General features: G+C 43.2%; 1 long non-coding RNA gene across 1 annotated transcript; it reads right to left on the bottom strand.

Moving 5' to 3' along the window:
• Window positions 1-2,892: 2,892 nt before the first annotated feature.
• On the bottom strand, window positions 2,893-11,767 carry LOC115278338. The gene is made up of 3 exons (XR_003902821.1): window positions 11,694-11,767; window positions 9,838-9,950; window positions 2,893-3,226 (listed from the first exon to the last, which is right to left on the bottom strand). It is a non-coding gene; the product is annotated as an uncharacterized LOC115278338 (long non-coding RNA).
• Window positions 11,768-13,508: the final 1,741 nt, after the last annotated feature.

Raw genomic sequence — 13,508 nt, forward strand, 5'->3', positions numbered from 1 at the left:
GCCTGGGGGATTCGGGAAAGGTCCTGAAAGAAGATGTCGGGGTTCCCAGGAACTCCCTTCCTGAGGCCGTGCTGTCCTTAGGAAAGCTCTGTCTTACGCACCTCCGGGAAGCAGGCAATTGTTGGCAATGCCTTTATTCTACAGAACACCAGCTAGGTCTAGGGCTAAGAAAAGCATCATGTTTATATGTCCACAAGTTTTCTCAATCATGAACACATTATTTGCTCCTTACCACATGAAAAAAATGAACGTTCTCTTTTGAGAGTTTGGGGAAAATCAAAGAAAAAAGTGAAATTAACCAATCAAAGAGGGCTTGGACAGTACCGGGAACAAAGACATTTGCTTTCCAAAAGCGTGTTTAAACATTTTATCTAGAAAAATCTTCCCAAAGTTTATAAATAGCTCCTAGCTATCGGTTCCAGCATCAACCTTGGAAAAGTACTTCCAGCTTTATGACCGAGTTTGTGTGCCTGTGTCCAAATGGATTTGGAATGGAAACTTTTTTTTGTCATCTGGCTTATTGTTGTTCCCTTCTGTGGCCACAGTATTTGTCTGGGCCATGGAATTACTCAATCAATCAAATATTTATTGAGCAACCAGACAACCAATGGAAAAACTAGACTTGGATCCTACGGTCTTCCATTCTACCTGTCTTAAAGTCTTAAGGCAGTTGTGCTCCCTAATGATCATCTCGTTTTTTGGAGCTTAGAAAAGGATCTTTTTAGAAAAAGAAGCATGCAGAAGCAGATACATTCCTATGACATTTGGCAAACAAAATATTCACACATTCCGTGGCCCTGTTCCAATACCTATTTGTGAATGTTTCTCTCCATTTTAGAATTTTCCTCTGTAATATATGGACCATGCCAATGACATCCTTTGAAACAGCAAGTTTCAAGAATTAAATCCTGGCTTCTTTAATTTACTGTAGGACTAGATCCCTAGGGACTGTAAGTCCAACATCAATGATGTGTATGTTGGAAGGAGAATGTATAGAATGTTCTTGCTAAATGGGCGTAGAGTCACGAGTGCTTTTTATCAATATTTCTGCTTCTCCTCTTTTTGGGGATGTGAAAAGATGTCAGTACTCTGGCCACTTGAATTTAGGTTTGGCCACCTGACTGCTTTAGCCAATGAAATGTGAGCAAAAACCAAAGGTGTCCCTTTTGGGTAGGTGCACAATTTCTCATGTCCCCTTCCATCTTCCATGACAACTGGTAATGTTCTAGCTGGTAGAGATTTCATCTGCATGCATTCAGAAGAGAGAATAAATAAAGAAGTGTCCTCCACTGGCCTGAAATGGACATGAAGTAAGAGCGGGAAATAACCAATTTATTCTAGGCCACTGAAATATCAGGGTTGTTTTTCCTATAGCATAGTCTTGGTGAATAATACAAAAAATGGTCCATAGAAGAGGGCCACTGTATAGCAAAGACCTGAAACAAATGACCTAAGGGCCAGGGAGGCGGTGGCAGGGACACTGTGCCTGTGGTCATTTGGAATGTACATTTTCTTCTGATGAGTTTATGCCTCCAGGGAAAGATGTGGGGAAAATTATTCTTAGTAGCATATGTTGTTTGTTGATGACTGTTTTTGGAAAGTTGTTTTAAGAAAGAGGTGAGCACAAAAAGACACCGGTTCATTTTCAAGCAGGGATTCAGGAAAATAGAATTCGAGGATTTGAAGCCTGAAAGATGACTCAATCCCAAAATGCAAACATTAGAATGAGAAAAATGTAAAGAAGCAAAGGCCACTGTAAACCCAACCTGGCATCAAGGGACACATGAGGGTACAGCCATCGCATTCATGGTTAAAGCCTGTTGATGAATTAAGATGTCATCGAGCAAATTCCCATTAATGGTGTGGTGTCCAGAAAATCTTTTCACTTGTACAAAATGGTTTGGGGAAAAGAGACAAAATACTTTCACAGCTCTCATTGAAGCCTGATGGCCTCAGGGAATAAAATTAAACCAATAAACAGAGTCATGGGATCAAGAAAGCAAAGAAATACTATAAACATGATAATTATGTCTCCAACAGAACTCTGGCTATTGCCATATGGAGCTGACTAGAAGAAGATACATGAGAAGCTGTTTTTGACAAAAGAAGTATTAATCAGCCTGGACAAAACAGGTGGTGGTTATTCAAGAACACGACTTGAGGGGTGCCTGGGTGGCTCAGTCAGCTGAGCGTCTGATTCTTGATTTCAGCTCAGGTCACGATCTCCTGGTTTGTGAGTTTGAGCCCCATGTCCGGCTCTGGGCTGACAGCATGGAGCCTGCTTAAGATTCTCTCTTTCCCTCTCTTTCTGCTCCTCCCTCCCACATGCGTGTGTGCACAAGTGCGCATGCTCTCTCTCTCTCAAAATAAATAAACTTAAAAAGAAATAGAACATGACTTTGGGTCTCTAAGCAACTAAGAGCAGGAAGTAGGCTGAGAAAGCTGCTCATCCAAGAGAGGATATATTTATGGCCAGAGAAGAATGAAAAAGGAAGACTTTCAGAAGTTGTAGCCAGGCTTCAGGAGGACGACTGGATGAGAAACCATTTCCCAGGAAGCAGGAAGAGAACATAATCAAGAGACTTTCCCTAACCCTGGGAGGAGCCCTCAAAGTGCCTCCCCAGTGGGCTTTAGAATCGCTGGGGACCAGTGTCCGCCATGTGCCTCTCTCATCCCCCCAGTGTGTGAATGGGGGTACATCACGGTAGTTCACACTCCCGTGTTCTACCATTGAACAGTGGTTGTGTAGAGGGCAGAAAATTTGACCTTGTCCTTCATCAGCCCCTGAATCTGTAGGCTCTATATCCAGGCCTGATGTAAAATTGGCTCTGTGTGTCCCCAAATCCTGAGTTTAGAACAAAAAGCCACGTCAGGATGAAACTTGTTGTCAGTATTCCCTGGAGGAAGGCTTGAGTGTATTTTGCATGCAGAAAGAGAAGTAAACTGAAATGTGCAGGAGCAGAAAGGGCAAACTTCAGTAGTCGTTGGGATTCTTCAATATGTCTGGTTTGTCTCTTTCCAAGCAAAAAAAGAATACAATACTTTGCCACCTTGATGTTTCGCAGGCCATGTGACTTGCTCTGGCCAATGAGACACAAATGAAATGTTTCGTATCATTTTCAGGCAGAAGACTTTCAGATGCAGTATTTGACTTGCCATTTCCCTTTCCCTTGCCATGGCAACCAGCGATGTTCCAGAAGGTGGAGGCTCTGGCAGCCTCGGTTCCCTAGTGAGGACAAAGCAGAATATAGAGTCCCACTCACCCAAGATGGATACACAGTGTCAATGAAAAATAAATCTTCCTTGCTAGTTACTGCGGTATAATTTAGCTGAGCTTGACTCATACAGGTGAATATGTTTAAATTGAATATTAAAATCTGAAAAGGCCGGGGCACCTGGATGGCTCAGTCGGTTAAGCGTCTGACCTCCGCTCAGGTCATGATCTCATGGTTCGTGGGTTTGAACCCCGCGTCGGGCTCTGTGCTGATGGCTCAGACCCTGGAGCCTGCTTTGGATTCTGTGCCTCCCTCTCTCTGCCCTCCCTCCCTTGCTCATGCTCTGTCTCTGTCTCTCTTAGAAATAAATCAACATTAAAGAAATTTTAAATCTGAAATGGCTTTCCTCCTGGATAAAAGCCAGTGTCCCTTAACAGGTAAACTTGTTTTTACTGAATACTTCTGCTAGTTGGTTTTCATATATTTGTGTCGAAATTTTTAGTGAAACAAATGACATACTCTTTTAAATTACCTTCTTATAAGAATACCATAGATTCAGTTATACATGCCCTGTCAGGTAACATGTTTTCATTAATTTCTTTTGTTTGTTTGTTTATTTACTTATGAGAGAGAGAGAGAGAGAGAGAGAGAGAGGCAGAGAGAGAGAGGGAGAGAATCCTAAGCAGGCACCATGCCGTCAGTGCAGAGCCTGACGAGGAGCTCAATCCCATGAACCACGAGATCACGATCTGAGCCTAAATCAAGAGTTGGATGCTTAATGGACTGAGCCCCCCAGGCGCCCGAAATTTCTTGACACTTGCATTATACCAGTATTCAATAATATATTCAATTTTACTTGTTTAAAATTCACCTATTCATGATATATAATACACAATATTTTTTTTTATAGTTTATTGTCAAGTTGGTTTCCACCCAGTGCTCATCCCAATAAGTGTCCTCCTCCAGGCCCATCACCCATTTTCCCCTCTCCCCTACTCCCATCAACCCTGAGTTTTTAGTATTTAAGAGTCTCTTATGGTTTCCCTCCCTCCCTCTCCTTAACTATTTTCCCCCTCCCCTCCCCCATGGTCCTTTGTTAAGTTTCTCCTGTTCCACATATGAGTCAAAACATGGAATGTGTCCTTCTCCCCCTGACTTACTTCACTTTGCATAACACCCTTGAGTTCCATCCATGTTGCTACAAATGACCATATTTCATTCTTTCTCACTGCCATGTAGTATTCCATTGTATATATAAACCACAAATCTTGGGGCACCTGGGTGGCTCAGTCAGTTAAGTGTCCAGCTTTGGCTCAGGTCATGATGTCATGGTTTGTGGGTTTGAGCCCCGCATGGGGCTCTGTGCTGACAGCTCAGAGCCTGGAGCCTGCTTCAGATTCTGTGTTTCCTTCTCTCTCTGACCCTTCTCTGCTCTATCTGTCTTTCAAAAATAAATAAACATTAAAAAAAATAAACCACATATTCTTGATCCATTCATCAGTTGATAGACATTTAGGCCCTTTCCATGATTTGGCTATTGTAGAAAATGCTGCTATGAACACTGGGGTACATGTGCTCCTATGCGTCAGCACTGCTGTATCCCTTGGGTAAATCCCCAGCAGTGCTATTGCTGGGCCATAGGGGAGTTCTATTGTTATTTTTTTGGGGAACCTCCACACTGTTTTCCAGAGCAGCTGCACCAGTTTACATTCCCACCAACAGTGTAGGAAGGTGCCCGTTTCTCCACATCCTCACCAGCATCTATAGTCTCCTGATTTGTTCATTTTAGCCGCTCTGACTGGCATGAGATGGTATCTCAGTGTGGTTTTGATTTGTTTTTTCCTGATGATGAGTGATGTTGAGCATCGTTTCATGTGCCTGTTGGCCATATGGATGTCCTCTTTGGAGAAGTGTCTGCTCGTGTCTTCTGCCCATTTCTTCACTGAATTATTCATTTTTCGGGTGTGGAGTTTGGTGAGTTACTTGTAGATTTTGGGTACCAGCCTTTTATCTGATATGTCATTTGCATCTATCTTTTTCCATTCCGTCGTTTGCCTATTAGTTTTGTTGATCGTTTCCTTTGGCGTGCAGAAGCTTTTTATCTTGATGAGGCCCCAATAGTTCATTTTTGTTCTTGATTCCCTTGCCTTTGGAGATGATACACAATATTTTTAAACATATGAAGGAAGACAAACATTTATTTTCACATATTTATATTTATAGGAAGAAGAGCACTGTCTAAAGCATTTGATGTGGCTAAATTACTGCTGTTGCACATCGAATCAGCTCTTGGCCTTGGGTTACAAAGTTGTTGCTGCCTGAGAACTGCAAGTATAGGAGCTCATCTAGGGAAAAAGTCTTTTTCACTCTTTAAGGATGGGTTCACAGTGTCTATTGTATGTGCGAGTTTACAAGAGAATGAAAACATTCTTCAAATAAATACTTTATTTCTCTTTTCCAGAGTCTAGATCGTCAGTTTTGATTCTGTGTAAGTTTATCTATGGGAAATTAAGATAACAGCATTAAGGTTGGCTGCTCTCTGATGATCTAATTTACTTCAGGGACATGGCTTACAGAATCTAGAGAAATGGAGAATGAACGTATTTCCCTCAAATCCCAGATGCTTACAGCAAACTTCTGACAAATGCCTGAAGTGTGTGCATCTTCAAGTTTTCTCCTCTCTCATTCATATTGTCTCTGCAGCTTGGAATCCCCCCTACTTCCCCGACAGTGCACATCCTTCCTATCTTCACAGGTCCAACTCAAATGTGAATCCTTCACACAACATTTGAGAGAGGCAGTAATGATAATTACAGATTATATTTTTAACTAGAAGTCAGTAATATTTAGGTTCCCATGTGCCAGGTGCTGGGCAAATGCTTTGGGTGATTATCTCATTTAATTCTCATTATAAGCTTAGGTCTTGGAACTGTCATATCCACATTAGTCATTCCTTGGCTCCGAATTCCACAATTACAGAGATGCTCTATCATGCCTTTGCAACAGACATACCTGGGTCTGAGTCCCAGCTCTAACACCACCAGACAAGCTGTGTGACCTCGAATGCATTATTTAACTTTTCTAAACCTACCTGTATGAGAGTTAAAGTAACTAACAAGTCACAGGCATGGCTGTGGTCCTGCAGTGCTCCCTTCTCCACACCGCGGAGATGCCCCTTTGTTTCAAACCCCATGTCATCTTGGTTCCTGGCATACTCTTCTATTTCGGTGCAACATATGCTCCAGATGCTTTCCGAGAAAGTAAACACGAGCCAGAAGCTTGTGTTTGTGAGACCTCACATGTCTGCAATTTTATTTATTTGAATGCCTCTTTCAGAGGCACTTAGAGCCTCCCCTTCCTGACCTCTCCATGGTTCATCCATGGTAATCAGCTTGTTTCTGGATTCTTCTCTCTACCAACTTAAGCTGATTTTCTTTGGTTCATCAAGTTCAGCGCTATTTATCTGTGTGCTTTCCTACCTTCTGAGAGTATGTGTGACTGTTCTCTCTTCATGGTCTCTGTGTCCTGTGGGTTTATGCATCTTTTTAAATCTTTTTATTGTAATGCAGTTTTGTTGGGGTTTTAGCAGGAACACAGATACCCACAAGCATTCCGTCCACTATCTTGGACCAGATAATGAGGACTGTCATCTTCCCATGAAAATTTGGAAGCATGACCGGTGTTCCCATCCATCCGGAAGGTTACCTCTTTTATTTAAAGGAAGCGTTGGGGTGGGGAGTTAATGATTTCCATGTGGGACAAGTTGATGTTAACGTTCCCAAGGCAAATTGAGATTTCTCAGAGACCTTTGGATAGAAGAGCCTGGAGCTTGGGAGAGAGCTCCAGGTTAGATACAGATGTATACAGGCTTTAGGAGGGAGGGGACTGTGAGGAGAATGTGTGGGGACAGCAGAATGGATGGAGGACAGAATAACAGTAAGGGTCAAACAGATGACAGTGTTTTGTACGGATTGGATTATTACCCAGGCTTGTGTTTTGTTACTCCCCAATTTCTGAGATTTAAAAAAATCTTAAATTTTTAAAAATATTTATTTATTCTTAAGAGAGAGAACAAACAAGGGAGGGGCAGAGAGGTGGGAGACAGAGTATCCAAAGTGGGCTGACAGCATGGAGCTGGATGTGGGGCTCAAACTCACGAGCCCCAAGATATGACCCGAGTCAAAGTCAGATGCTTAACTGACTGAGCCACCCAGGTGCCCCTAAAAAAGATCTTTAAAGCTAAGTTTCAAACTTCCCTTTTTATGTTTCAAATAGACTTTTTTGGGGGGAATAATTTTGGGTTCACAACCAACTGAGTAGAAACTCGAGAGTTTTCCTGTCCTCCCTTCCCGCACCCATGCACAACCTTATTATCAACATCCCCCAGTATGGTGGGACATTTGTTACAATTGGCAAAGTACAGTGACATATCATTGTCACCCAAAGTGTGCACTCTATGGGCTTTGACAAATACGTAATGACACGTATCCACCATTATAGTATCATACAGAGTGGCTTCATTGTCATAAAAATCTGTTCAATTCTCTTCTCTATTTTTTTTTGAGAGAGAGAAAGAGAGAAAATGAGAACACAAGCAGGGGAGGGACAGAGAGAGAGAATCCCAAGCAGGTTCTGTGCTAATAGAGGCACAGAGCCTGGCGTGGGGCTTGAACTCATGAACCGCGAGATCACGACCCGAGCTGAAATCAAGAATCGGATGCTTAACCCACTGAGCCACCTAGGAGTCCCCCAGTTCTCTTCTGTTGAGGGAGTTATGCAACTCACCCTGGCCTCCAGCGCTGCCCTCTGAAGCAGAGCCGACATGAAGCCAGAATAGTGCCGATAATGGGGACAAGAAAGCTAAGACAGATGGAGGGTTGATCCAGAAACTGTGGATTGCCTTCCAAGGTCTCAGTGATCTGTAGCAATTCACTGAAAACTGCCTTCCTCCTTAAACACCCGCAGGCTCCAGACAGGCCAGAACCAGCCCTCCCTCCACGGAAATAGGTCACTCCAGCTCAGGATCCAATAAATGCTGCCAGGAAGCCAAACACTCCCAACTACATTAGTAAGGCAGTGCTCCTCAGTGACTAGACAAAGTCACACATACGTTTACCACATTCAAAGATGGTCGCTGTGACTTCCTTTGAGGGGAAAAACATTAATCACTATTTTCGGGAGGATTTGCGTCTGACTATCCCAACAGGGGTGGGAATCAGGGTGCATGGCAAGGCCCCCGTGAATGAAGTGAGAGGAATATGAGTCTCAATCAATGATACTGGTCTCTCGGGCAGGTCGGAATAGTTCTCGGGAAAGGGCTTTGAAGGGTATCTGGCTGGTTCACTCAGAAGAGTGTGTGACTCTTGTTTTTTATTTTTTTAAGTTAACTAATTTATTTTGACAGAGAGACAAAGAAAGCAAGTGGTCAGAGAGGCAGAGAGGAAGAGAGGGAGAAAGAGAATCCCAAGAAATCACTGTCAGTGCAGAGCCTGATGTGGGACTTGAACCTATGAAATGTGAGATCATGACCTGAGCTAAAGCCAAGAGTTGGACACTTAACTGACTGAGCCACCCAGGTGCCTCTAACTTGTGACTCTTGATCTCAGTGTTGGGAGTTCAAGCTCCACGTTGGACGTGGAGATTACTTAAAAAGAAAGAGAGCAAGAGGAGGGAAGGAGGGAGGGAAGGAAGGAAGGTAGGAAGGAAGGAAGGAAGGAAGGAAGGAAGGAAGGAAGGAAGGAAGGAAGGAAAAGCTTTCAATCTGCACAGGGTTCTGTGCTGCGAAGCAGGACAGAGATAAGTTTGATCTGAAAATATTTAAAGGCAAGTGTCACTGGTTAGTCCTGGGCAATGGAAAGATAGCCCCGGGATCTTGCAGACTGCCTGATTTTGAATGAAATTACCCAAAACGTACCCTATGGTTCTGCTGGGACAATGGCTTTCCCTCTTGGCTGTCCATTGGGATCACCGGGCAAGCAGGGACAGGTGGCGGGGCAGACTTCTGACTTAGCTGGACTGAGGGAGACCTGGGTTTCTGTTTATCTTAAAAGCACCTTGGGGCACCTGGGTGGCTCAGTCGGTTCAGCGTCCGGCTTCGGCTCAGGTCATGATCTCACAGTTCGTGGGTTCGAGCCCCACATTGGGCTCTGTGCTGACAGCTAGCTCAGAGCCTGGAGCCTGTCTTTCAGATTCTGTGTCTCCACCTCTTTGACCCTGCTCTGCTTGCGCTGTCTCTCAAAACTAAAAAAAAATAAAAGATAAAAAATAAAGCAACTTCTGGTCATTCTACAGGCCTCCAGGGTTGAGATGTGCTGCATAAATTATTGAGTTAGCTGACTAAGGTCTGCGTCCACTGGCAAATGCGACCCAGCGACAAAGGAGCCCACCCACTGACAAAGCAAGACCACAGTTGCATGGTTTGTGGTGGCTGAATGTAAGTCAGGTGTCCTCCCCCCGTTGCAGAGAAGGCACCAGAGCTGGGAGAGGCGAGCGCCCCTCACTCAGGCCATGGCAGCAAGACTTGTGCCAGGGTGGGGGTCAAGGTCTCGGCCAGAGACTAGACTTAGTGCTTTGGCTTCATTGCTGTACCATGTTCTGTTCCGGATTTCCAAAATCAGCTCACCTGGCATAGCTTCATAGATGCATGCTCCGTCACACATCTGCACTGCGGAACAGGAGAAGGACGTGTGTCTGGTTCCGTGAGTGCTCACGAGGGACTTGCTCCATGCAGATGGGCTGGGGGAGGGACAGAGGTGGTGGGAGAGATCGGGATAGAGCAGCTTTTGGGTGCCCTGCCTCTGTTTCCATCACAGCAACTCCTGTTTTACCTATGTCATCTTTTGGTCTTTTAGAGAAAAAAAATTTTTTTGAGGGAAAAGTATCCAATGCTAAGGAACAGAAAAATAATATTAAGCTTCACGATTTAGTGCAATTCATCCTCTAATGTAAAAGAGAAAACGTGGCTCAGAAGTTAACAGGCATTTGCAAGGCCCAAGTGGGTGATGGCCCAGTCCAAAGGAGCCTCTTGATCAGTCGAGCATCTGAGTCTTGATTTTAGCTCAGGTTATGATCCGAGGGTTGTGGGATTGAGCCCTGTGTTGGGTTCTGTGCTGAACATGGAGCCTGCTTAAGATTCCCTCTCTTGCTCTCGCTGTCTCTCTCTCTCTTCCCCTCTCCCTGTTGCTCCCTCTCTGACTCTCTCTCTAAAAAATAAAAAGTTTGGGGGCACCTGGGTGGCTCAGTGTTAAGCATCTGCTCTTGATTTGGTCATGATCTTACGGTTGTTGGACTTGAGCCGCATATCAGGTTTTGGGCTGACAGTGCAGAGCCTGCTTGGGGTTCTGTCTCTTCTCTCTCTTCTCTGCCCCCTACTCTCCCTCTCTCAAAATAAATAAATAAACTTAAAAAATATTTTTTTAATTTACAAAAAATGTAGCCTCTTGCTCTGTATCTGTATTTTCAGAGTTATAACCACAAACCACACAGTGACCAAAACTTAGAGAATGATGATAAGTAACAATAATATCTTTTGTATCGTTACTGATTTTATTTATAACACCTACAATGTTTGAAGCCTGTTTGTTGTCTAGATGGGTCTTCTGATGATGTTAAGAAAGAAAAAAACACCTCTTACAAGACAGTTCATTAGAATGAGCGCATTATAAGCATTTGAAGAAATCATATGATTTCTCACTTATTTCTGATACAAGTGTGAAATGTTAATAGACTTCCAAGTATCAATCCTCTCTCTATTTCCAGGTAAATACTTTTTGATCATGGTGGCTTACTGTTTAAATTTTTTGTCTGGGGACACTTGTGTGGCTTGATCAGTTGAGGATCCAACTCTTGATTTCGGCTCAGATCTATCCCAGGGTTGTGGGATTGAGCCCTGCATTGGAGCTCTGTGCTGAGCACGGAGCCTGCTCGGGATTCTCTCTCCTTCTGCCCCCTCTCCCCTATTTGCACACGCTCTCTCTCTCTCTTTCAAAACAACAACAACAACACAACAACATTTACTTTAAACAAATTAAATAAATGCAAATTTTAACTATCTATTTTGAAATAATGATAGATTCACAGGAAGTTGTGAAGATAGTACAAAGTGGTCCCAACTTCCTTCACCTGGAATCTCCCAATGGTTCTATCTTTCCTAACTATACAACAATATCAAAATCAGAAACATTGTCCTTGAGACACCTAGTTCTTGCTCTATTCATTTTCTTCCCTAATGTTTTTTGATGATTTTTTTATTGTTGTAAAGTATACCTAACAGAAATGATCATTTTAACCATTTGTAATTGTACAAGTGAGCAGCATTAAGTCCATTTCTGGTATTTTATAACCATCAGGGCCATCCATTTCTAGAACTTTTCATCATCCCAAACAGAAGCTCTGTACCCATTAAACAATGACTCCCCATTTCTTCCTTCCCACAGCCCTTGGTAACCATTATTGTACCTTCTGTCTCAGTGGATTTACCTGTTCCAGGTTTTTTATGGTATTCTTTGCGTTTTTTTAGATGTTGGGGCACCTGGGTGGCTCAGTTGGTTGAGTGTCTGACATCGGCTCAGGTCATGATCTCGAGGTTGATGAGTTCAAGCCCAGTGTCCAGCTCTGTGCGGACAGCTTCGGATTCTGTGTCTCCCTCTCTTTCTGACCCTCCCCTGCTCATGCTGTCTCTCTGTCTCTCAAAAATAAAAAACATTAAAAAATAAAAAAATTAAAGAAGAGACATTACATTTAAATATAAACAGCTGGTATATAACCAAGCATGGCATATTTAACGGACTCTGCTCAGATATTCTTTCTGGCCTTTTTATGACCTTTTACAAGGACAGTAAGTTACATCAGCATTTTTTCCAGAATGTGTTCCAATAGATGTTTTGAGAAAAAAAGAACTTTTCTGTGGTTAAATACACTTGGGAGACATTGGATTAAAGTAATTTAAACAGGTTTCTTTAGGGCATCTGGGTGGCTCAGTCGGTTAAGCTCCTGGCTTTGGCTCAGGTCATGATCTCACACTTTGTGGGTTCGAGCCCCATGTATGGCTCTGTGCTGACAGCTCAGAGCCTGGAGCCTACTTCGGATTCTGTGTCTCCCCCTCTCTCTGCCACTCTGCTGCTCATTCTATCTTTGTCTCTCTGTCTCAAAAATAAACAATAAAAATAAATAAATAAACAGGTTCCTTTACTCTCAAACTTTTAATATGCTGTGTGTATTACAAATCTTGTGGCATATAGCACACAGTGCTTCCAAACAGATTTTTCTGTGGAATTCCTTTCTTGGGGGCCAGCTTACAGACAAGGAGGCTGGGTACCAACAGAACACACAGTAAGAAAATCAAAATTAGACTGGGAACAAAAGAAGCAACAAAGGCATAATACATACGTTGATGAACATCAGTGGGCTTGAGCAAGTTGACAGACTTCCACTGTCATATAGTGAAGTCTGCTGGATGAAAGAACGTGTGGCTTTTCAAAATACAGAGGAGGACCAGGGCCGACGGCCAGTGGGCCATGTTGTTGATGGCTGGGCGTGAGGTCAAACTATGGTCATACCGATGCAAAAAGGTTTTGAGTTTTCTTGGGAGTATAATAAGCTGCAGCATTGCTTTAAGCTTATGAAAAGGCTCAAGATAAAAGGAATTGTCCTGGAAGTCAATAAAAGGACTCAGGGAGCAGCATCACCAGCATCACCAACAATTAAAGACTTTTGTATTAAGAGATGAATCGTGGGGCACTTGGGTGGCTCAGTTGGTTAAGCATCTGACTTTGACTCAGGTCATGATCTCGCGGTTGGTGAGAGTTTGAGCCCCATGTCGGGCTCCGTCCTGACAGCTCAGAGCCTGGAGCCTGCTTCAGATTCTGCATCTCCTTCTCTCTCTGCACTTCTGCTCATGCTCTATCTCTCTGTCTCTGAAAAATAAATAAATATTTAAAAAAAACAACAGAAAAGTCAAGCAAAAAAAAAAAAAGTGACTAATCATGCTGGGCCACCCAGGTGGTTCAGTTGATTAAGTGTCTGACTCTTGATTTCAGCTCAGGTCATGGTCTCATGGTGGTGAGATCGAGCCCTATGTGGAGCCTGCTTAAGATACTCTCTCTCTCTCTCTTTCTCTCTCCCCCTCCAAAAAAATAATCATGCTGTCATCCAAAAACAGTCCTTAAAGTTCACAAAAGGCAGATTAATGATTGGGTTAGTCAGGGTTCTTCAGAGAATAAAACCAATAGCTTATGTAATATATCCTCAAAACCCAAGCCAGCACCTTGGAGACTGTTCTCTGGTTGACTAACC

This window comes from Suricata suricatta, chromosome 14, assembly GCF_006229205.1.
Source record: "Suricata suricatta isolate VVHF042 chromosome 14, meerkat_22Aug2017_6uvM2_HiC, whole genome shotgun sequence".
In the NCBI taxonomy this organism is placed as follows: domain Eukaryota; kingdom Metazoa; phylum Chordata; class Mammalia; order Carnivora; family Herpestidae; genus Suricata; species Suricata suricatta.